Below are 23,018 nucleotides of genomic sequence, written 5' to 3'. Positions count from 1 at the left end.
ACTAAAAATAGAACTACCCTACGACCCAGTAATTACACTACTAGGTATTTATCCAAGGGATACAGGTATGCTGTTTCAAAGGAACACATGCACCCCCATGTTTATAGTAGCACTATCAACAATAGTCAAAGTATGGAAAGAGCCCAAATGTCCATCAATGGATGAATGGATAAAGAAGATGTGGTATATATATACAATGGAGTATTACTCAGCAACCAAAAAGAATGAAATCTTGCCATTTGCAACTACATGGATGGAACTAGAGGGTATTATGCTAAGCGAAATTAGTCAGTCAGAGAAAGACAAATATCATATGACTTCACTCATATGAGGACTTTAAGACACAGAACAGATGAGCATAAGGGAAGGCAAGCAAAAATAATATAAAAACAGGGAGGGGGACAAAACATAAGAGCCTCTTAAATACGGAGAACAAACAGAGGGTTAGGAGAGAGGGGGAGAGGTTGTGGGAGGGGGGATGGGCTAAATGGGTAAGGGGCATTAAGGAATCTACCCCTGAAATCATTGTTGCACTATATGCTAACTAATTTGGATGTAAATTTAAAAAATAAAATTGAAAAAAATAAGATTCTCTCTCTCCCTCTGACCCTCTCCCCCACTTGTGCTCTCTTTCTCTCCAAAAAATTCTTTAAATTATTTTTTCTGTTATTAAAAAAACTAGTAGTCATGTTTTTAAAGTTTGATATTATAGTATAAGAATTATCACTTATTGGCTACTACAGCAACTGTGCTGCATATTTGTAATACTAAAGGGATCTCATTTTTAACTGAGGGTGGTATTTGAGGTCAAGCTCTTCCATTTAGGCCACTGCTGATAGCGATGTCACCACCAAGGTTTTTCTTCTTGTCTAACAGTAGCTCACATAAAGACTTACCTCAACTCCTAGACTTGAAGGTTTGGTTGAAAATGGTGACATATGTCACTGAACCAATCCTACATTGGTTGGACTCGGTATTGCCTGAGAAAGATGCTTTCTGAACAATTTCATAAGCTCCTGTAAGATTGTTGCCCTTGCTGATATCTGAACTTTCCAATATTTTTGCATGCATTCACTGTTTAACACAATCACTTTAAAACTCTGCCCTTATGGAGTGGACATTCCTAATACATAGGAACAGACACAGAGAGTGAAACAAAATGAGGAGACATGAATATGTACCAAATGAAATAACAGGACAAAATCACAGCAAAAGAGCTAAGGGGAACACAGGTAAGTAATGTGCCTGATGGAGAATTTAAATTAGTGGTCATAAAAATACTCATTGGACTTGTAAAGAGTGGAGGACCTCAGTGAGACCTTTAACAAAGAGATAGAAAACATAAAAAGGAATCAATCTGATATGAAGAATTTAATAACTGAAATTAAAAATACATTAGAGGGAATAAATAGTAGAATAGAGGAAACAGAAGAACAAACCAGCAACCTGGAGCACAGAGTAATGGAAAGTAATGAGGCTGAACAGAAAAGAGAAAAAATAATAATAATAAAAGATTAATATAGACTTAGGGAACTCAAGAATACCATCAAGTGTAACAATATTCACATTATAGGGATCCCAGAAGAAGAAGAGAGAAAAAATGGGGCAGAAAATTTATTTGAAGAAATAATAGCTGAAAACTTCCCAAATCTGAGGAGGAAAACAGAAATCCAGATCCAGGAGGCACAGAAAGTCCCCAGCAAAATCAACCCAAGGAGGTCTGTACCAAGACACATAGTAATTAAAATGGCAAAAAGTAATGATAAAGAGAATTTTTAAAGCAGCAAGAAAAAAGAAAACAGTTACATACAAGGGAAACCCTATGAAGCTACCAGCTGATTCTTCGGCAGGAAAAAGCCTGCAGCCAACGAGACTATCCAGCAAGGCTATCCTCCAGAATAGAAGGAGAGATAAAAAGTTTCCCAGACAAGGGAAAGTTAAAGGAATTCATGACCACTAAACCAGTCCTACAAGAAATGTTAAAGGGGACTCTTTCAGTGGAAAGAAAAGACCATAAGCAGGAATAAGAAAAGTGGGAAACACAAAAGTAATAAAATTAAGTGTATGTATAAAAATCAGTAAAGGGACTCACAAAATAAAAGGATGTAAAGTATGATACTATATACCTAAAATGTGGTGGGGAGAGAGTGATAATGGATTCAAATATAAGTGACTATCAATTTAATATAGACTACTATATGCCTAAGATGTTATATACAAACCTAATGATAACTACCAACCAAAAACCAGTAACAGATACGCAAAATAGAGAGAAAATAATCTGAGTATATCACTAAAGAAAGCCAGCAAACCATGAGAAAAAAAGAGCAAGAGAAAGCAACAGAGAAGAACTACAAAAATAATCATAGGAAAAGTAAGAAAATGGCAAGAAGTACATATTTATCAATAATTATTTTGAATGTACATGGACTAAATTATCCAAAAGACATAGGGTGATGGAATGGATAAAAAAGCAAGACCCATCTATATGCTGCCTACGAAAGACTCATTTCAGACCTGAAGACACATGCAGATTGAAAGTGAAGGGATGGAAAAGCATTTATCATATTAACGGCAGTAGAAAAAAAGCTGGGGTAACAATATTTTATCTGACAAAATAGACTTTAAAACAAATACTGTAATGAGACAAATAAGGACACTATATAATAATAAAGGGAACAATCCAACAAGAAGATATAACAATTGTAGGGCCCCTGGGTGGCTCGTCAGTTAAGCATCCAACTCTTGATTTCAGCTCAGGTCATGATCTCTTGGTTCATGAGATTGAGCCCCATGTCAGGCTCAGTGCTAATAACACAAAGGGTGCTTGGGATTCTCTTTGCCCCTCTCCCCACCAAAATAAGTAAACTTAAATTATAAACATTTATGCACTGAACAGGAAAGCACCCAAATACATAAAACAACTAATAATAAACAAAAAGGAAGTAATTGATAGTAATACAATAATAGCACTTTTAACACCTCACTTACATCAATGGATAGATCATCCAGACAGAATATCAATAAAGAAACAGTAGCTTTAAATGACACATTGGAGCAGATGAATCTAACAGATATACTCAGAACATTCCAACCTAAAACAACAGAATACACAGTCTTCTCAGGTACACATGGAACATTCGCCAGAATAGATCACATGTTAGGCCACAAAACAAGTCTCAACAAATTCAAAACAATCAAAGTCACACCATCCATCTTTTTTTTTTTTCACCATGCATCTTTTCTGACCACAACACTATGAAACTAGAAATCAACCACAAGAAAAAATCTGGAAAGAGCACAAATACATGGAAGTAAACTAACATGCTACTAAACAATGAATGGGTCAACCAGGAAATCAAAGAGGAAATCAAGAAATACATGGAGACAAGTGAAAATGAAAACACAATGGTCCAAAATTGCAAAAGTGGTCCTAAAAGGGAAGTTTATAGCAATACAGGCCTACATCAAGAAGCAAGAAAAATCTCAAATGAACAACCTAATCTTACACCTAAAGGAGCTAGATAAAGAAGAACAAACAAAACCCAAAACCAGAAGGTAGGAAATAATGAAGATTAAAGCAGAAATAGACAAAATAAAAACTAAAAAAAAAAAAAATATGAGAGAACAGATGAATGAAACCAGGAGCTGGTTATTTTAAAAGATCAACAAAATTGATAAAAATTTAGTCAGATCATCCAAAAGAGAGAGAGAGAGAGAGAGAGAGAGAGGACTCAAATAAACAAAATCAGAAATGAAAGAGAAATAACAACTAACATCACAAAAATAGAATTGTAAGAGAATATTATTAAAAATCATATGCCAACAAATTTGACAACCTAGAAGAAATGGATAAATACCTAGAAAGATACCTCACAAAACTGAATCAGGTAGGAATAGACCAATTTCCAACAATGGAATTGAATCAATAATCAAAAAACTCCCAACAAATAAAAGTCCAGAACCAGATGGCCTCACAGGTGAATTTTACATCAAACATTTAAAGAAGAATTAATATCTATTCTCAAACTATTCTAAAAAAAAAAAAATAGAAAAGGAAAACTTCCAAATTTATTCTCTAAGGCCAGGGTTACCCTAATACCAAACCAGACAAAGACACTACAAAAAAAAAGAGAACAAGAGGCCAATATCTCTGATGAACACAGATGCAAAAATTCTCAGCAAAATATTAGCAAATTGAACCCAACAATATATTTTTGAAAATCATTCACCACAGTCAAGTGGTATTTATTCCTGAGATCCAAGGGTGGTTCAATATTCAAAAATCAATCATGTGATACATCACATCAATAAGAGAAAGGATAAAAACCATATGATCATTTCAATAGATATAGAAAAAGCATTTGACAAAGTACAACATCTGTTCGTGATAAAAACTCTCAACAAAGTAGGATTAGAGGGAATGCACCTCAACATAATAAAGGCCATCTGTGAAAAATCCACAGCTAACATTATACTCAATGGTAAAAAATGGAGAGCCTTACCCCTAAGATCAGTAGTAAGACAAGGATGTCTGTTCTCACCACTTTTATTCAACATAGTACAAGAATTCCTAGCCAGATAACCTGGTAACCAGGCAATCAGATAAGAAAAAGGAATAAAACGCCTCCACATTTGTAAGGAAGAAGCTAAACTTTCACTATTTGCAGATGACATGATACTATATATAAAAAACCCTAAAGACTCCACCAAAAAACTACTAGAACTGATCAATGAATCGGTAAGTTTACAGGATACAAAATCAATATACAGAATTCCACTGTATTTCTATATACTATAATAATGAAGTAAAAAAAGAGAAATTAAGAAAACAAGCCCATTCACAAATGCACCAAATAGGATTGAAAAACCTAGGAATAAACTTAACCAAAGAGTTGAAAGACCTGTACTCTGAAAACTATAAAATATTGATGAAAAAATTGAAGACACAAACAGATGGAAAGATATTCCCTGTTTGTGGATTGGAAGAGCAAATATTGTCAAAATATCCGTACTACCCAAAGCAATCTACAGGTTAAATGCAGTCCCTATCTAAATATGAACAGCTTTTTTCACAGAGCAATAACAAACAATCCTAAAATTTGTGTGGAGCCTCAAAAGACCTCAAACAGCGAAAGCAATCGTGAAAAAGAACAAAATTAGAGGTATCACACTCGCTATTTCAAGATATACTACAAACCTGTAGTAATCAAAACAGTATGGTACTGGCACAAAAATAGACACATTGATCAATAGAACAGAATATAGAGCCCAGAAATAAACCTACAATTATACAGTCAATTAATCTTTGACAAAGGAAGCAAGAATATGCAACATGACAAAGACAGTCTGTTCAACAAATGATGCTGGGAAAACTGGACAGCTACATGCAAAAGAATGAAACTGGACCACTTTCTTACATCATACACAAAAACAAATTCAAAATGGATTAAGGATATAACCATGAGAATGGAAAGTATAAAAATCGTAGAAGACAGCACAGGGAGTAATTTCTCTGGCTTTGGCCATAGCAACATTTTTCTAGATAGGTCTCCTGAGGCAAGGGAAACAAAAGCAAAAATAAACTACTGGAACTACATCAAAATAAAAAGCTTCTGCACAGCAAAGAAAAAAATCAACAAAACTAAAAGACAATCTACTGAATGGAAGAAGATGTTTGCAAATGACATATCCACTAAGGAGTTACAATCCAAAACATTAAAGAACTTGTACAACTCAACACTGAAAAATAAAAAACCAAATAAGTCAATTAAAAATAGATAGAAGACATAAATAGACATTTTTCCAAAGAAGACATACAGTTAGCCAACAGACACATGAAAAGGTGCTCAACATCAGTCATTGTGAAGGAAATGCAAATCAAAACCACAATGAAATATCACCTCACACCTGTCAGAATGGCTAAAGTCAAAAACATAAGAAACAACAAGCATTGTCAAGGATGTAGAGAAAAAAAAAAAAAAACCTTCATGCACCATTGATGGGAATACAAACTGATACTGTGGAAAACAATATGGAGGTTCCTCACAAACTTAAAAATAGAATTACCATATGATCCAGTAATTCAACTACTAGGTATTTACCCAAAGAATACTTTGAAAAAATATATGCACCCCATGTTTATTGCAGTATTATTTACCAAAGCCAGATTATGGAAGCAGCCCAAGTGTCCATCAATAAATGGATAAAGAAGTGGTATGGCAGTCATAAAAAAGAATGAAATCTTGCCATTTGCAACAACATGGATGGGTCTAGAGGATATAATGCTAGGTGAAATAAGTCAGAGAAAGACAAATACCAAGATTTTTCACTCATATGTGGAATTTAAGAAACACAAAGCAAGCAAACAAAGAAAAAAGAGATAAGCCTAAAAAACAGACTCTTAACTATAAAGAACAAACTGATGGTTACCAGGCAGGGGTGAAATAAGGAAAGAGGATTAAGAGTACGCTTACCAGGATGAACACTGAGTAATGTATAAAATTGCTGAGTCACTACACCTGAAACTAGTATCACACTGTATTTTAACTATACTGGAATTAAATTGTTTTAAATATGTTCTTAAACCCTGGATCTAGAAATATGACAACAGGATAATGTAACTTTCTTTTTAGATAAACAAAATGAGCTCGGACTTTCCATTTGTATCTCGGTTTTTATTGCATGAGCACCTATATCAGCACCTTCTCTCTAGTCAAATGCTGGGAGGATTATATAAGGTATTATAGAAGAAATATTTGCACATTCAATATACTTTATATTGATAATTTCTTCCGTGGGTTCTAAAAACAAATTACTTTCTCTTCAAGCAACCCTTTGACTGCTAGCAAATGCTGTTATGTTGATATTTTTGTCTGCCAAATGTAACCGTTCCTCTTCCATCCTATTTGAATACCTTGTGTAAGTCCTTCACAAGGTAGTTCAAAAATTCCTTATAGGTCATGATGGTTGTCTTTGGCTGAACAGTGTTGACAGTGGCCCACCATTTCCTGCTTATGGTTCCGTAATCCTATTTTATTCTTCAGTGCTGTAATTACTTTCTGAACACACAACTAAAGGTTATGAAGAAAACAGTGACTGAAATTCCTGAATCACACATCCCCTTCACCATGTCTGTTCTATTGTTAATGTCAATCACATAATTTCTTTTCTCGTCTTCTATTTATAAATATTTCTTCAATCAAATTCACTATGTTGTTGGCTCTGAGAGACCTGACATCTTTTGGCAAGCTAGTACAGAGAAACAAAGTTGAATTTATCTTTAATCCACCAGACTGTCAAACTTTAAAAGACATCTTGTTGTCTCTGCATGCCCAAATGTATGATATATGATTTACAAAAGTAGTACATTTAATGCTGTTATTGCCTTTGTGTTCAAAGCAGATACTATAATTCAGCAAAAGAGATTTTCAGTAATATGCTTTCTAGAAGGAACTTTTATCTAAGATTTATGTGCATACCTCAAATATCCTTCATATTTAACTACTGAATATTGTAAACAGGCTCTAACAATCATTTTAACAATTCTTTTATTCAAATCTTTAGCCTTCATAGACTCATAACTATAAGTAATCATTTCCTGAAAGGATTCTAACAGAGTGCATTTCTAGATTAGTTATGCAAACAAAATGTTTTAGGTACCTCATTTCTCTCTAACATTTTATTTTCTTTGTATTCTTTCCTATGTCTTAATTGAAGATTATTTTTCATGGATATTGTAAAACATGATTAGAGAGTCTTTTACCTCTGTGAGATTTTGAGGTGCCAAAGTTAATATTCTGCTTTTAACGCATCCTCACAGGACGTGAGGAATCTTAAAGAAGCCATTTTTTTTAAATACATGAAATTTATTGTCAAATTGGTTTCCATACAACACCCAGTGCTCATCCCAAAAGATTCCCTCTTCAATGCCCATCACCTACCCCTCCCCTCCCTCCCACCCCCATCAACCCTCAGTTTGTTCTCAGTTTTTAAGAGTCTCTTATGCTTTGGCTCTCTCCCACTCTAACCTCTTTTTTTTTTTTTTCCTTCCCTTCCCCCATGGGTTTCTGTTAAGAAAGAAGCCATTTTTCTAAAACACTCATGGCCTGAACGGAATTAACTAACTGAAATTTGAATGCAGTTCTTAAAAATTATTTTGTTTAATGTTATCAACACTAGCATACAATCTACAAGGATTAGACTAATGATATAGCCTAATCATCCTCATCATTAGTACTATTACTACTACTCTTACTGCTATGAGTAGTGTAATAATAATTTCTATTTTTATAAACATTTGTTAGCACAAATATATATAATATTATTACTAAAATTATGCAGGTACTGCATCATTTGTATTGACCGTCAATCTATTTCCCTATGAAACCATTTGAAAATACTTAATGTTTGCTTTTTACAGGAAATTACCAACGTTGACCACCATCACTAATTATTTTACTCTTATAATAATAAATATACATTTATACTTCAATAAACTGATAAAAATTCAGCATATAAACAAATAGTGAAATTATCGCTTCAAAAAAACACTTGCTCATATGTGATTATGATTATCTTAAAATCTGAAATTCAAATCTTGTTGAATTACTTTGTTTTCCTAACTACACTTAATGGAAACATATATGATTAAGAGGTTATTCATCACACAAAATTCAGAGGTGCCAGGAATGACATTGAAGCAGGCCTCCAACAAATTGGCCTTGAAGATAAAGTCCAAGGTGAAGAGAAGATCTTGGCTATACAAAAGGGATGATCTTTGGTAAACCCTTATAGTGTACATATATCTACCTTTATGTATTTATTATATGTCTATTCTTACCCTCAACTAAGATATAAGCATCATGAACATAGGGAGTCTTTTTATTCATTGCTGTATCTTTGGTGCCTGGCCCAAAGCCAAGCACATAAAATACATTCAATAAATGTTTGCTGAATGAATGAATGAATGAATGAATACTATGCAGCTATTATAAAGAACAAAACATCTACTCATATTGACATGGAAAGATGTATACAACATACTTAGAGAGTTGTATACCTTTTATATAAATAGTTACTTTGCTCACCATAGTACCTCAAGGAGCTGGCTTAAAGTCTGGTATATGGGAGGACTTAACAAACAGGTGGTGAACAAATGAATGAAATGAAATGAAATGAATACAGTAGCTTACCTATGGTTCCACTCTCTTCTTCCGGTTTCTCAACTTTCCAAACCACCCTCTTTCACTCATTCATTCATTCATTCATTCATCCATTTATTAATACATTTGTGTAATCAATGTCATTAGAGTGATCTTTCGAACATGTAAATCTGATGACGTTTTCCTGCCCCAAATTCTTTAATGGCTCCCTATGACCTCCAAGAAAAATTCTAATACCTGCAATAGGGCACCAAACACTTTTTATTATCTGATCTCAACAAGCCTATGCAGACATATCTTCTGCCACAGCCCCTTATCCATCCCTTCATGCCCTCCCCCAATACCAAGTGCTTATAATTCCTTAAACGGAATAATATTATATTCCTTTGCTGTTTCTGATAAGTAATCTGCTGCCACTCTTATCTTTGTTCCTCTATATTTAACATGTCTTTTTCTCTGTCTGCTTTTAAGACTTTGACTTTATCATCGGTTTTCAGCAATTTGATTACCTACCTTCATGTAGCTTTCTGCATATTTCTTGTGCTTAGATTTTTCTTGTAGTTTTTACTAAATTTGGAAATGTTTCAGCAATTATTTCTTCAAATATTTTTGTTCCCCACCCCCAACCCCTTCTTTCCTATGGGACTCCCAAGTGCATGTACATTAGCATGTACGTTAGTTGAAGTTCTCCCACAGCTCACTAATACTCTACATTTAAAACAAAATAATTTTTTCTCTCTGGTTTCATTTTGGAGTTTCTATTGCTGAGTCTTCACATTTACTTAATATTTTTTCATGTATAATCTACCAATAAATACACTGTATTATTTTTTATCTCAAGCCTTATACTTTTCATCTAGAAATTCAATTGGGGTCTTTCTTATATCTTCCATGTCTCTGCTTAACTTTTTGAACATATGTAATATAATTATAATTTTTAAATGTACTTGTCTGCTAATTCTATTATTTTTGTCAGTTCCAGATTTGTTTAGATTGATTAATTATTTTCCTCATTATAGGTCATATTTTCTTCCTTCTTTGTATGCCTGGTAATCTTTGTTTTAATGACAGACATTGTGAATTTTAATTTGCTGGGTGCTGGGTATTTTTGTACTCATATAAATATTCATTAATTGTGTCTAGGATACAGTTTAGTTACCAGGAATAGTTTGATTTTATTGCATCTTGCTTTTATGATTTGCTATGCAGCTCCCAAATGGTACTCCCATCTAGGACCAAATTACTCCCCACTATGAGTATTCAACACAATGTCCCCATAAGCCATGAATTTTTCCAGTCTGGCTTGTGGGAATATACAACATTTCTGGAACTGTGTTAGTGCCAGGAACTGTTTCTTAATCCTTTTGGATTGCTTCCCCTTCCAACCACCTTGAGTAGTTTTCTCACGCACATGAACTGATCAGTAATCTACTGCCTATTCAAAGAGAAGCTCCTGTGAATATCCAGGTTCTCCCTCTGTGTAGATATTTCCCTTTGTTACTTTGTTTTACAAATTCTACCCTCCTTGGTCTCCCCAGACTCTCAATTCCATCTCCTCAACTTAGGAAGTCTGTCAACCTCTGCCAGGGTTCCTTCTCTGTTATGTTTTAAATATTCATCTTTATTAATGCTGTCCTTAATGCACATTGAGGCTTTTGGATCAGAAACATATTCCTTATTACACTCACAGCAAGATCAATAGAGTAACATTGCAGTGTCACTCCCCCATGTCTCCAAACCAACATGATGAGAACTAGATATGAAAATCTGTCCTATGTGAATGGCAAGCTCACCCTGTAGGTGAGGGAAACAGAAAAATTAATTTCCTATACTTACATACAGGAGAAAGAGGCTGCTGCCTCCCCTCCACATCTGAGAATCTCCTTGGAAATATCCTGCTCTAACCTTTTAGAATGTAAATAAATCTCTCCAGGGAAAAAATAATCCAGTGTCTCCAGATTTACAGTTCAGAGATGTTTCCAAGTTCCAGGTTTAATCCCCTCTTGATATATAAATATGTATCTCTGGTATTAGGTAAATCTCTCAGGAGTTCTTACTCTCTATACAGTTATAAATTAACTTTTAAGACTTGCTCTAGGGTCAGATTCCAAGTTTCATCAAAATCTGTTCAGAAATCCCTAACTGTGCAGAAACATCAAAATATTTTCTCTGTAATCCTACCTCCTCCCTGTGCCATGACCTGGAAACTCTCTCAAAACAGTAAATGGAACAATTGCATGAGTAATTTTGTTGGCTTCCCATTTCTCAGGGATCACTATCCTTTGTTGCCTGGTGTTCAGTGTCTTGAAAACTGTAGTTTTATATATTTTCTCTGGTTTTATTAGTTGCTCTAAATGGGAAAGTAAATCTAGTTCCTATTCCTCTGTCCTGGGAGGAAGTAAAGGTCCCATACTACTTCACGTTTCCTCGCCCTTGCAATTATTCTTCCCTCTGTCTAGCATACTCTTTACTATCCAAAACAATCCACTCCTCATTCTCGACCTGTCAACATTTACATCTTTCAAGTCTCAGTTCAGGGTACTAACTCAAAGGCAAAAATATGTCAGTTTTCCTTGACTCCCCCATGCACATCTGGGTGCCTCCAGAGAACATGGTTGGCTCCTGACAAACATGCATCCTGTCCCTCACTTCTAACATAGCCTTCATTTGATTCAGGTCTCCACCCTTCCCCATGCATCATGTGCTTTGAGAGAGGCTAATGTCATCCCTGCTCCAGATTCTAAGGGTAATCTCATTCTTCTTGGCAGCAACCTGAGCAGGATGGGCACATAACACATGTCTGGACAATGAGATGAGACAAGTTGGCTGGTGGACTTCCAGGAAAAGTTTCTTCACTCATAAAAAGGGGTACAGAATGAAATATTTTCTTCTGTACATTATAATTTTTAAATATGCTTGGATATTGTGCCTTACTGACGGTCTTAGAAGGAAAGCAATGTTGTTGAAGCAGAGAGATGGAAGGAATCTGGGTTTCTGATGCCATCACTGGGCAGCTGACCTTAACATCAGTAGCATGCAATAATAAAATTTCAAATTATTAACGACAGTTTGAGTTGGGTTTTGACTTCTTTCAGCCAAAACATCCTCACCAATGAACTGCCTTTACCCTCAAAAGTTCTTGTGTCATCTTGTACATACCTCCTTTTCAGTTGGGCCACATCTGTCTTCCCTCTAGACTCCCAGCCTCTTTGAGAGTCATGAGGACACATGCATATTATTTCTCTACAGCCAGAGCCTGATACATAGTAGATAAAAAAGGCATGTTGATAGATTGTTCAATGGCTGAATCAATCAATGAGTGATTGTTCACGGTTGAATCTCCCCAGAAGGCTGTGAGATTCTTACATAATAGTATATATTATAATAACATTTATTAAAAGCCTCACTGTATGCAGGCCACAAGCATCATCTCATACAGTCTTCCCAACAATCCTCTGGAATAGGTGTTATTACAGTATTACATTTATTTTACAGCAGGAAAACTGAAGATTGGGAAAGAAGTTCAGTAACTTGCCCAATCTTACATAGCTAGGAAGTGGTGGAATATGGATGGATTAGTACCTGTCAGGAGCTCAGGTGAGCCACCAGGTGTCAAAGAAGCCAATTAAAGCAACAGGCCAAAGAGAATGTAATGGTGAAGTCTTTAATCAGATAATATAAGAGGTTAAAATGAGAGAAAGTACCACCTCCCCCATACCACTTTCCCCCATGAAATGCCACACCCATCCCGAGTCAGGTGAATCAGTGCAGATATAGGGGTTGCCTCACTGTTGAGAGACCCCAAACAAAATACTTCTGCAGTTTTATGGGCCATAGGGACCCTGGGGGGAGGTAAGGAGAGCTAGGAATATGAAAATACTGAATACAGGCAGAGTGGGAAAAAGTGTCTTGTAAGTTTCCTCCTCCCCTGACTTCCACCCATAAGAACGCCTTGACAGAGGCATTTGAAGAAGACTTCAGCCAAAGTCCCAGTTAAAGAGACCTAGGGATGAAGGTACCTGGGCCAAGAAGGGAAATATGCAAAGAACATGATCAGCCCAGAAGAACCTGAATCCTTGACTGCATTTCCCTTCAGACACTTCAACTCACTACGCACTGAGTCTGGCATGGGGAGCACATGTGAGGCTTGTCAAGTAAGCCAAGAATATCACAGCTTTTTGGGGGTATGTGGGGAAGGGGGCAGGACCCAGACTCCTCAAGAATCAAGTCTCTTAACTAATAGATCTTTTCTTTGAGAAAATGATCTTATTTTATTAATTTCTATCTTCCCAACAAAAATCTAGCACTGGACTTTGGTAGATGATACATATAACATAGGTAAATTAAATTGAATTGAATTATAGAGAGCAGAGAGGGGGTAGTTGCTGACATTCAAATACTAGTCAAAGATTCTGCAATAGTTTATAGATATTTCTTCTTAAAGGAATAAATTGACACATTAGAAGCATAACCTGTTAGTTCTGAGAAGATATATTCAGGATCCTGCTAATGAGGTCTCAACAAATTTCAAAATTCTTCAAATGGTTCATATTATGCTCAAATGGTTCATTTATTCCCTTTCCTACCATGTCACTGAACTCATAAGTATTTTATCAACTATCATAAAATTCCAGATTCTTTTCCTTTTTCAACACCAAGCAAGATGTCTAGGCACCCCATAAATATTAATTAGTGAAGATGATGAAGGTCAACTTGATATGTTTCTTTAATTGCGTTTGAAGACCCTCTACATCATTTGGCATGTGATTTCAAACCTTCAGAAGAGGATCTTTCAAATCTATACTTAATTAACATTGCCAGGTATTGCCATCTTTCTTTGTTGAAAAGACTTTGCAATCATTAATTACATATCCTACTAAAGCAGGGTTCTGAAAATCAGCTTGCAATGCCAGTTAGAAGATACTTCTTTTATAGCTGCAGAACAAAGAGCAACAAAATAAAACCCTATCCATTAGTGTCTGGTTTCTCATTCTCTACATACTAACACATCCTTAGAGAGAGAGACCCCGGGAAGTTATTAAATGAGAACACAAATTTACACATGTATTTTTTAAGTAACCTGTCCTTTATAGAAGTGAACTGCTCTCTGGGATTTGTTTCCTGAAGTCCTACTTGACTAGGCCTCTCTGACCTTTTCCCACCTCCACCCCCCGCCCCTTTTAGTGTGAGCCAGCCTACACACACACACACACACACACACACACACACACACACACACACTCACACACCAGGATCTTTAGGTCTTTAAGATTGTCCAGTGTGTGGACATGACACCTTATACACCTGTTGAAACTTGTTCTAACCTGTTCAGGTCACCAGAGTGAAGGTATTACATTACTGACCAGCCATTCTCTCTGGTACAGTGTCCTCACTCTATGTTTTCCCAACGATAGACAATAATTCCGGCAGATATTTATCCTAGTCTTGGGTTTCTAGCTCCACTTGAGTTTTTAAGCTTCAGGCCCAGCTTCCTTAACAGGTACTTACAGTAAGATTTTGCAAAGCAAGTTCCTGGTTTCTCCTCCCATCAGGCTTATTCATCAGCTAAAAAGTTCTCCTCCTCACTGTGGCTTCTTTTCTTCCTCGTCTGCCCTTCTTTCCAGCATGCACTAGCTCCTTGTCCCCAAATATTATCTTCTCAGGTGTTATGGATCATGGCTTTGTTATCTCATGATCATACAAGCAAGATAAAAATAGGCGACAGAGGATTTAAAGTAACCAAAGCAGCCACTGGCATTTTGCTTTTAATCAGAAAAGCTTGCACTCAGGCACCAGGGTCAGGGCAATACCCTGAGAAGAGGGGAGATGGAAAGTTCAGGGGAAGAGAGTGTTTTTGGTTCATAAAGGAGACCCTCCTAGAATTTCTCCAAAGATAAAGTCTATGGTTTTCTTTTTTTAAATTGGTCGACTGTCTAAAGCAAATCACAAATTCCAAAGAGATTCAAAAAAAGGAAATATATAAGATTAGCACTAGAAGTCTGCATTTAATTTGGGCAGATAAACTTCAGATCTGTAAAGAGGGAGAACTAAGTCCTTTGATATGCAAAATAGCTCAAAATTATCTTCTGCTTTTCTCTCTCTGGGCAGGGGTTTACAGATATTAGTGCTACTTTAGATGATAAAGAACACCCCTTCATATTCTCAAATTCCAATGAAAAAGGTGTCCAAAAAGCCTGAGTTCTACTTTACAGCCACTGTGGGTCTGCTGCTGTGGATAGCCAGGCTTTCTGAGCCACAGTTTCTCGTTTGCAAAATGAGTATAAGGGCACCTTTATTTATAAGGCTAGCGGCTGGTGTGTATAGCCCTTTGTAAACTCTAAAAGGTTATATAAATATAAGGGACCATTAGTATGATGATCCAGGCATGGTTCCAAAATGCTATCGTCACCGTCAAAAAGTTGGAACTATGGGCTGGTAAGCCATGGTCAAAGCTACCAATCTAAGGAAGGAAGATAATTTCTGCATGTGAGGCATGTGTGGTGCTACCCTGCAAAGATAGTAAGAAGTCTGTACTAAGAACTGAGACTTGCCCTCATCGTTGCTTTGGAAGATATAAACTCTGGCAGGATTCACTGCCTGAATCTCCTAAGCAAAAGCATCATTTTGACCAAAAACACCATGGAATTGTTTTCACATATACAATAGTTATATTACTTCCTAACATTTATGAAATGCTTGGTATATGCCAGGCCCTGTTGTAAGCACTTTTTACTAGCTTTATCTAATTTAATCCTCCCTGAAAAGTATGACTTCATTTCACAGATGAGACTTACAAAACCTAAGTAACTTGCCCCAGGCAATATGGGATAGCAACAGGGATTTGAATTCACACTCTTAGCCACTTCTTTACCTTTTTTAAAGATCTAGATAAAATTAATCTTTCCAGAGAATTGTGTAAAGTCCAAACTCCTGGGGCTGGGGACAGGGCATGGGGAGTGAAGGCCACCTCTCCATTCAAGTTTCCCTCTGGCTCTTATCTGCTGCTCATGATTCCCCTGTTTGGGGCTATATCAACCCAGAAGTGGACTCAGGCTACCCATAATTTCCACCCAAAGATTTTTTTTTTGAAGGTTTCCACAAATAGGGCTACAGTCCAGTAGTGGAAACAACTTGAAACTTAGTTTGAAGTAATTCTGCTTCCACGAGTCCCAAGAAAGTTTCTCTAACTTGGGCCCTAGCCTTCTGCCCTGTTGCTCAGCCCTCACCTCTCTACCCTCCCCACCCCCTTCTCATCCCAGTCTCTACCCTCTCTTCCTCAAACTCCTGGTCAATTCCGCATGGCTTTTTTGTTCCTGCCATCCGGTTTTCACAGGATCTCACTTTGCCCCCAAGTAATTTATCAAAGATATTTTCCTAATCAAAGTTTGTTCCCTCCCTATGAGAAATTATGATGCTAGTTTTTAAAATGAGGACATTTTCACCTTGATATATATTCACTTAATAAACATTTATTCCTAGGAAGTAAAAAGAGGGGGGTGGTAATACACAATAGCAGAGTGATTTTTGATATCTTGAACTCTTGTACTGTTAAACCACTGAAGAATAATTAATAGAGGAGATCATAAACTCAAAGTCACTGTAATTATGATGATCACATTTGCATAACTCATCTTAATCTATTATAAATTCATTATAGCAGGAGGAGTACTCTGGCCCCCAAAACATTAAAATATTCTGTTATTAGGAAAGAAAACAACCTGGTGACATGACAATGTGCCATGTTTTTTAAAAACTACTTTCTTCACCCAAACATCCTGGCAACTCCTAAGGCCCATGAGCTCTCCAATTAGAAGTTAATTCACTCCAGATGTCAAGACAGTCAGCTTTACCAGCAGCATTTCTGGGCTGTAGACTTAGACTTTTCTCTAAGTTTTCTAACAAAATCAATTAACTTGCTCCCACTACACTCCCACTTTGTTAATGAGTTCACAAAATTATAATGTAATCATAAACATATCAGCAAATTAGCTCTGCCATCTCTTTAACTTGCCCACTCTTAACCACTTTTCATCCATTCTTTACTTTGTTCATAAATCAAGTATTTATGGAGCACTTTCTATGGGCAAAGCCTCGAAGATTCAAGTGGGAAGCATGGTGCTTGCCCTTAAGGAGCACTGAGTCTAGGGCAGGAGTCAAGCTTCACAAACACTTTTAATAGAGAAATATAAATGTTCTTATTCATTCAGTGAACTCCTGTTTTGAGGATCACCATCTGTTCTAGGCAACTACATTATCTCATTTAATCTTTGCAATACCACCACTTCCGGGGAGCATTATCAGCCTCATATTACAGAATGTAACTGGTGAGCAGAGAGATCAAGTAACTTACCTACGTCAATGGTAAGTAACTGGTAAGGGGCAGAGTCCAGATCTGTGAACCGGGGTCTATGTTGCTCCAAGTACTGTGGAAATAAAGAAAAAGAGGTTGCTAACTCTGTCTGGGTTAGCCATGAAGGCATTCAGAAAAGCAGTGGCTTAATCTGATCTATAAGAAGTTCACCACCTAATGAGGAAAAGGGATGGTGTTTATGGTAGAGAGAATCACACTAAGGCATGATTACATATTGTGCCCAGCCCTGATTCAATCTTCTCAATCCACTGCAATGCAACAAATGATTCATGAAGACCAGTGGCTCTACCTCCAATGCTTCTCAAAGTAGACAGGGTGCTCCTTGAAGGCAGGGATCATGCCCTACTTATTTGGTAGTCCTCCCAGAGACCAGCACAATATCTTACAGAGATGGTACTCAATTATTCTTTGAAGAAGTGAGTTAAAGAGTGCGAAGTGAGATGGCAGGCAGCCAGACAGGCAAGAAGGAAAGAAGGCAGGCAGAAAGGAAGGGGAAAATACAACTTTTATTACTAAATTTTTATCACAGGGGAACTTACAATGTTTGTTTTCTAAAACGTTCTCAGATGGTTCTTGGCATGCTGAGTTAATTCTCTTATCAATCTCCCTTCAAGAGGTAATTGCTGGTGTACAATCCTTAGCAACATGATTATACCTTTTTGTTATGATCCAATATCCACAAGACTTGGCATGTACTTCAGTCATGATAGATACAGTTTTGCGTATACAGTCCTGGCTAAGATGGTGTGTGTGTAGGTCCTTGATATCAGCCTTTGTTAGTTATTAATTGTAGTATTTCACTTCTGTAATAATAGCAATGATAGCTTGCAGTATTTATCAACTTTACTTTCAAGGCAGTTATGCCCCTGTTATCACCTTACAATAACCCATGAGGTCATTCACAGCTTATGGAGCTAAGGTTTGGGTCAGTGAGCAATAGGCTCAGAGAGACCAAGCTCCACTCCCAGACCCAAGTCACTTAATTCCTGGTCCAACATTCTTTCCATTCATTCAGTCTTTTTCTCCAGAAAGAAAAAACTGCCTTCAGGAAATATATTTCCATTTTTCTCCTTATTAATCTCCATTTCTCTATTTCTTTTATACACACACACACACACACACACACACACACACACACACATTTTTCTCTTGGTTTGCAAGAATCTGAATTTGTTCTGAGGTACAAGGTGTTCCTGGCCAGTTTCAACCCTATTCATGTCGACTTAAATGGTCTCCTTATCTTGGTGATAATGGTTTTTACAGTGGGTCCTGATGTTCAGAGGTGTCTCCTTGGCACTCATGCTATTACTTTTTTGAGTTTATTTATTTATTTTTGAGAGAGACAGAGAGCAAGTGGGAGAGGGGGAGAGCGAGAGGGAAAGAGGGAATCCCAAGCAGGCTCCAAACTGTCCGCACGGAGCCCGATGAGGGACTCAAACCCGTGAACCGCGAGATCATGACCTGAGCCGAAACCAAGAATTGGGCACTTAATCAACTGAGCCACCCAGGTGCCTCCACTCCCACTAGTATTAATTTTTAGGATGCAGCAGCTTCGACACCTTCATTTCTGACATGAATTCACTTTTACTATACCTTAACGGTACTGCTTACAGTCACTTTTCTCATTCACCTGACTGGGTTTTGGCTTAAGGCCCTACTTCCACACCCCAAATGAAAACCACTGCCCTGAGAAGTTTCTGGCCTAGAAACTACCCATCCCCACCCTCACTACAAGACCCTGGAATTGAAAGGAATATTTTATTATACATGGAAGCCTTCTCGGTGTTAAAAGACCATATGCAGGAATTTTCAACAAGTTGAACAAGATGGGATTTTGTATCATTCCTCAATTACATTTAGAAAACCATCTTGGAATTTCTACTATCCTCCAGCTCTACAGGGGTTGTGGAAGATAAAGAGCCCACATGCTGTCTGCCACCTTTGAATTAATCACATGTTGGAGATGGTTGGGAGGGAGCGGAAGTGGAGGAAAGAGGCAAAAAGGGAACAGTGACAGTTCATATGTCATTAAGCAGCAGCAGATGACCTGTTTGCATTGCTAAACATTTCAAAGGAGACAAATAATAAATGCCTCCCAAAGCAAACCTCCATAGTCTGAGAGTGAATGCCCTGACTGTGATTGATGAAAAGCTGTTGGGAAAACTGCTATAGGCTTGAGTACAACATGGTTGGAGGTACTTATGTGGATATGACTTGAGATAGAGGCTCACAGCCACCTTCCTCCCTAGACAAAGCTCCTCCATATGACTTGTTTTGAGAGGTCCAGCCAAAAGGTGGCCAGCTTTTGTGTAACACCTCAAGTCTACCATGACACCTCAAGATCCCACAATTTATTCTGGTTCATCAAAAACTTATGGAGAGTCTACCATCTGTTAAGCATGGTCTTAACACACTGGTTATCAATAAAGCACAATCCCTGCCCTTGGGAACTCTCAATCCAACATTATAAATGTAACATTTATAATCATGGGGCTATTCAAAATACATAACTACCTCATACTATGGACACCAACCAGTCACAGAAGTGATGGTGGCCAGTGCACATGGGCATGCTGGCTACAGACTAGTCCTGTATAACAAAATGCATGATAAGAATGAGGCAGAGGTCTCTAGAAGATGCTCAGAAAAAGCTCAATTATCACTTAGCTCAAGCTGCTACATGATCAGAATCTTGGCCCTTTGAGGAGGATGGTTTTAGACTAGTAAGGGAAATAATAATAAAGATAATGACAAAATTACCATATTTAGCACATACCAAGTGCCAGCTCTGCATGAAGAACTCCCAAGAGTCCTTTATTTGACCCTCGCAATATCCCTTTTTAACAAATGAGGAAACTGTGACTTATAGTCCAAGCAATTCCACAGATTCACACGTTTGAACAGGGTTTGATCCCTAACAACCTGACTCCAGAGTGTGAACATACACCTGAAATTTGAGGTATTGATTCTTCTGAAGAAAAGGAGGCTCTAAGATTTAAGGACGCAGAGAGATTTAAAGAGCTGTTTGGAAGAAAAGGAGAGTTTCTTGTCATTTATTTATTGCAAGGGTGAACTGGAAACGTTTTATGTAAAGACAGATGGTGAAGTCCTTATTCAAAAAGTCAAACCCAGGTCAATACAAGTAAAAGTAAATATCATGTAGGACAAGGCTTACAGTCACTATTCTTAAGAATCCTTACAGAATAAAAGACAGGTGCAACAGCCATCAGGCAGACATTGTTCAAAGTGCCTCAAGAGGTGAGCAGTGGGCACATGGGACCCTCGTTACAACTCTGAAGAACACTGTTGAAATGTGAAAAGAAAACTGTCTTTTAGAACGTGTTTTTGGACCACAGAAATGTTCCCCTTGTCTGTCTTTTATCAATTCCATGGAAACAGCCTTTTTGAATCTAAACGGTCTGTTCTCACTGCCTGATTTACATGTAAACTCATATAATTTCCTCCTGGAGGCCCTCATAACCAACAATGGGAAATGGCTATGATGCCCACCCAAGAGGACTATAGCTTCACTTGCAGGCAAAGTAGCAGAATAGAAAAAAAATTTTTTTCTGGGAGAATTTCTAAGAGATCTTTTCATAGTGAACTCTCTAAATAATAAGAGAAAGGTGGAAATGTCACCAACAGAACTGATTTTTCATGGTTCCCTCCCAAGAGTCCTATGTTCTCAGGATCCCAGGTCACAGGAAATTCGTATCTGTGGATTTAATGAAAATATAAAAGTGAGGGACAAACAGCCTCTCTCATTTTCTTCTATCAAATTGCAAAGATTTCTGTTTTAAAAAGTTCTGCCTTGGGGCGCCTGGGTGGCTCAGTCAGTTGAGCGTCCGACTTCAGCTCAGGTCACGATCTCATGGTTCGTGAGTTCGAGCTCACGAGTTCGAGTTCTGGGCTGATGGCTCAGAGCCTGGAGCCTGCTTCCAATTCTGTGTCTCCCTCTCTCTCTGCCCCTCCCCCATTCATGCTCTGTCTCTCTCTGTCTCAAAAATAAATAAACATTAAAAAAATTTTTAAAAAAAAAGTTCTGCCTCTCTCCTGCTCACTCTCTCTCTCTCTCTCAAAATGAATAAATAAACTTAAAAAAAAAACTTTTTTAAAGAGTAAATTCCAAATGCTGAGGTTGAGGGTATCACAGAGGGAAAACCTACTGCTCTAAAGACAAAAAAAAAAAAAAAGGTAGAATTACCCAGAGTAGCCAACACATTATTAAGAAGAAAGTTGGAGAACTGGCTCTGCTTGACTTTTACACTAGAGGAAATCTGGTTGTTTTGTACCAAGAATCTGTTTGAAACAGTGATCTTATTCGGTCTATGATGAAACCACGTATGTGTTGGTGACTCAAAAATTTATACTGTCCCCTAAGTGCCGGACCCATGTTTTCAACTGCTTACTCAGCACCTTCACTGTGATATCTCATGGACATCCCCAGCTTAACATGCCTAGAACAGTGCTCTTAACTTCATTCCCAAATCCGTTCCCTTCCCAGTCTTCCCCATCTCAAGAAAATGGTGTCAAATAGTCCTTGAATTATTTCTTCCTTTCAGCCTCCACTTATCATCAGTTGCCTCTCCTGAACATATTAAAAATTTCTGTTTACTACTATTCTGCTTAAAACAAATGTCTTTTTTATGTAGTCTACTGCAAAAGCATCATATCTGGCATCCTGACGTCTCTTGCCCCACAGGACTCCATACTATAAGATGATTTCTTTTGTATAAAGTTTTTCAAATTGTTATTTTGAACAGTCTCAAATTTATAGAAAACTTTCAAGTATAGTACAAATAATTTTTTTTCCTAGACCATTTTAGAGTAAGTTGCCAATATAATGCCTGTCTTCCCTAAATACCTTAGTGTACATTTCCTACAAACAAGGGAATTAGCTAATATCTAAATCTAAATATCTAAAATACACCTATCAAAACCTAGAAACTAACACTGATATATTGTTACCATCTAATCTGCAGACTCCTTTCATGTTTCACCTTTTTTGTCAGTAAGTCATTTACAGCAAAAAGATCCAATCTGGAACGATGTATTGCTTTTCTTTGTCATGTCTCTTTATTTTCTTTCAGTCTGGAATGGTTCCTCAGTCTTTCCTTGACTTTCATGACCTTGACACTTTCTTTTAATTTTTTTTTTAATGTTTATTTATTTTTGAGAGAGAGAGAGAGAGACAGAGAGAGAGAGAGAGAGAGAGAGAGAGAGAGAGAAACAAAACATGAGTGGGAGAGGAGCAGCAGAAGAGGGAGACAGAATCCGAAACAGGCTCCAGGCCACAGGGCCCGAACTCATGAACCACAAGATCATGACCTGAGCTGAAGTCGGACATTTAGCCGACTGAGCCACCCAGGCACCCCATGACCTTGACACTTTGTAAGACTATAGGCCAGTTTGTGGGTGTCTGGGTGGCTCAGTTCAGCATCCGACTTCACCTCAGGTCATGATCTCAGGGTTCATGGGCTTGA

General features: G+C 37.3%; 1 long non-coding RNA gene across 1 annotated transcript in view; it reads right to left on the bottom strand.

The window, feature by feature from the left end:
* LOC147581922 (uncharacterized) overlaps window positions 1-18,299 on the bottom strand; it is a 30,526-nt gene extending 12,227 nt beyond the window's left edge. Inside the window, exons 1-2 of the long non-coding RNA XR_015249788.1 lie at window positions 18,075-18,299; window positions 17,515-17,587 (exon numbers count right to left, since the gene is read on the bottom strand). This is a non-coding gene — a long non-coding RNA (uncharacterized LOC147581922). The remainder of the gene's footprint in view (window positions 1-17,514; window positions 17,588-18,074) is intronic.
* Between the last annotated feature and the right edge of the window lie 4,719 nt (window positions 18,300-23,018).

The sequence above is a fragment of the Puma concolor genome, chromosome B1, assembly GCF_028749965.1.
Source record: "Puma concolor isolate L17-30 chromosome B1, mPumCon1.1.hap2, whole genome shotgun sequence".
NCBI classification, from domain to species: Eukaryota; Metazoa; Chordata; class Mammalia; order Carnivora; family Felidae; genus Puma; species Puma concolor.
This window is presented reverse-complemented; position numbering and strand designations above follow the sequence as displayed.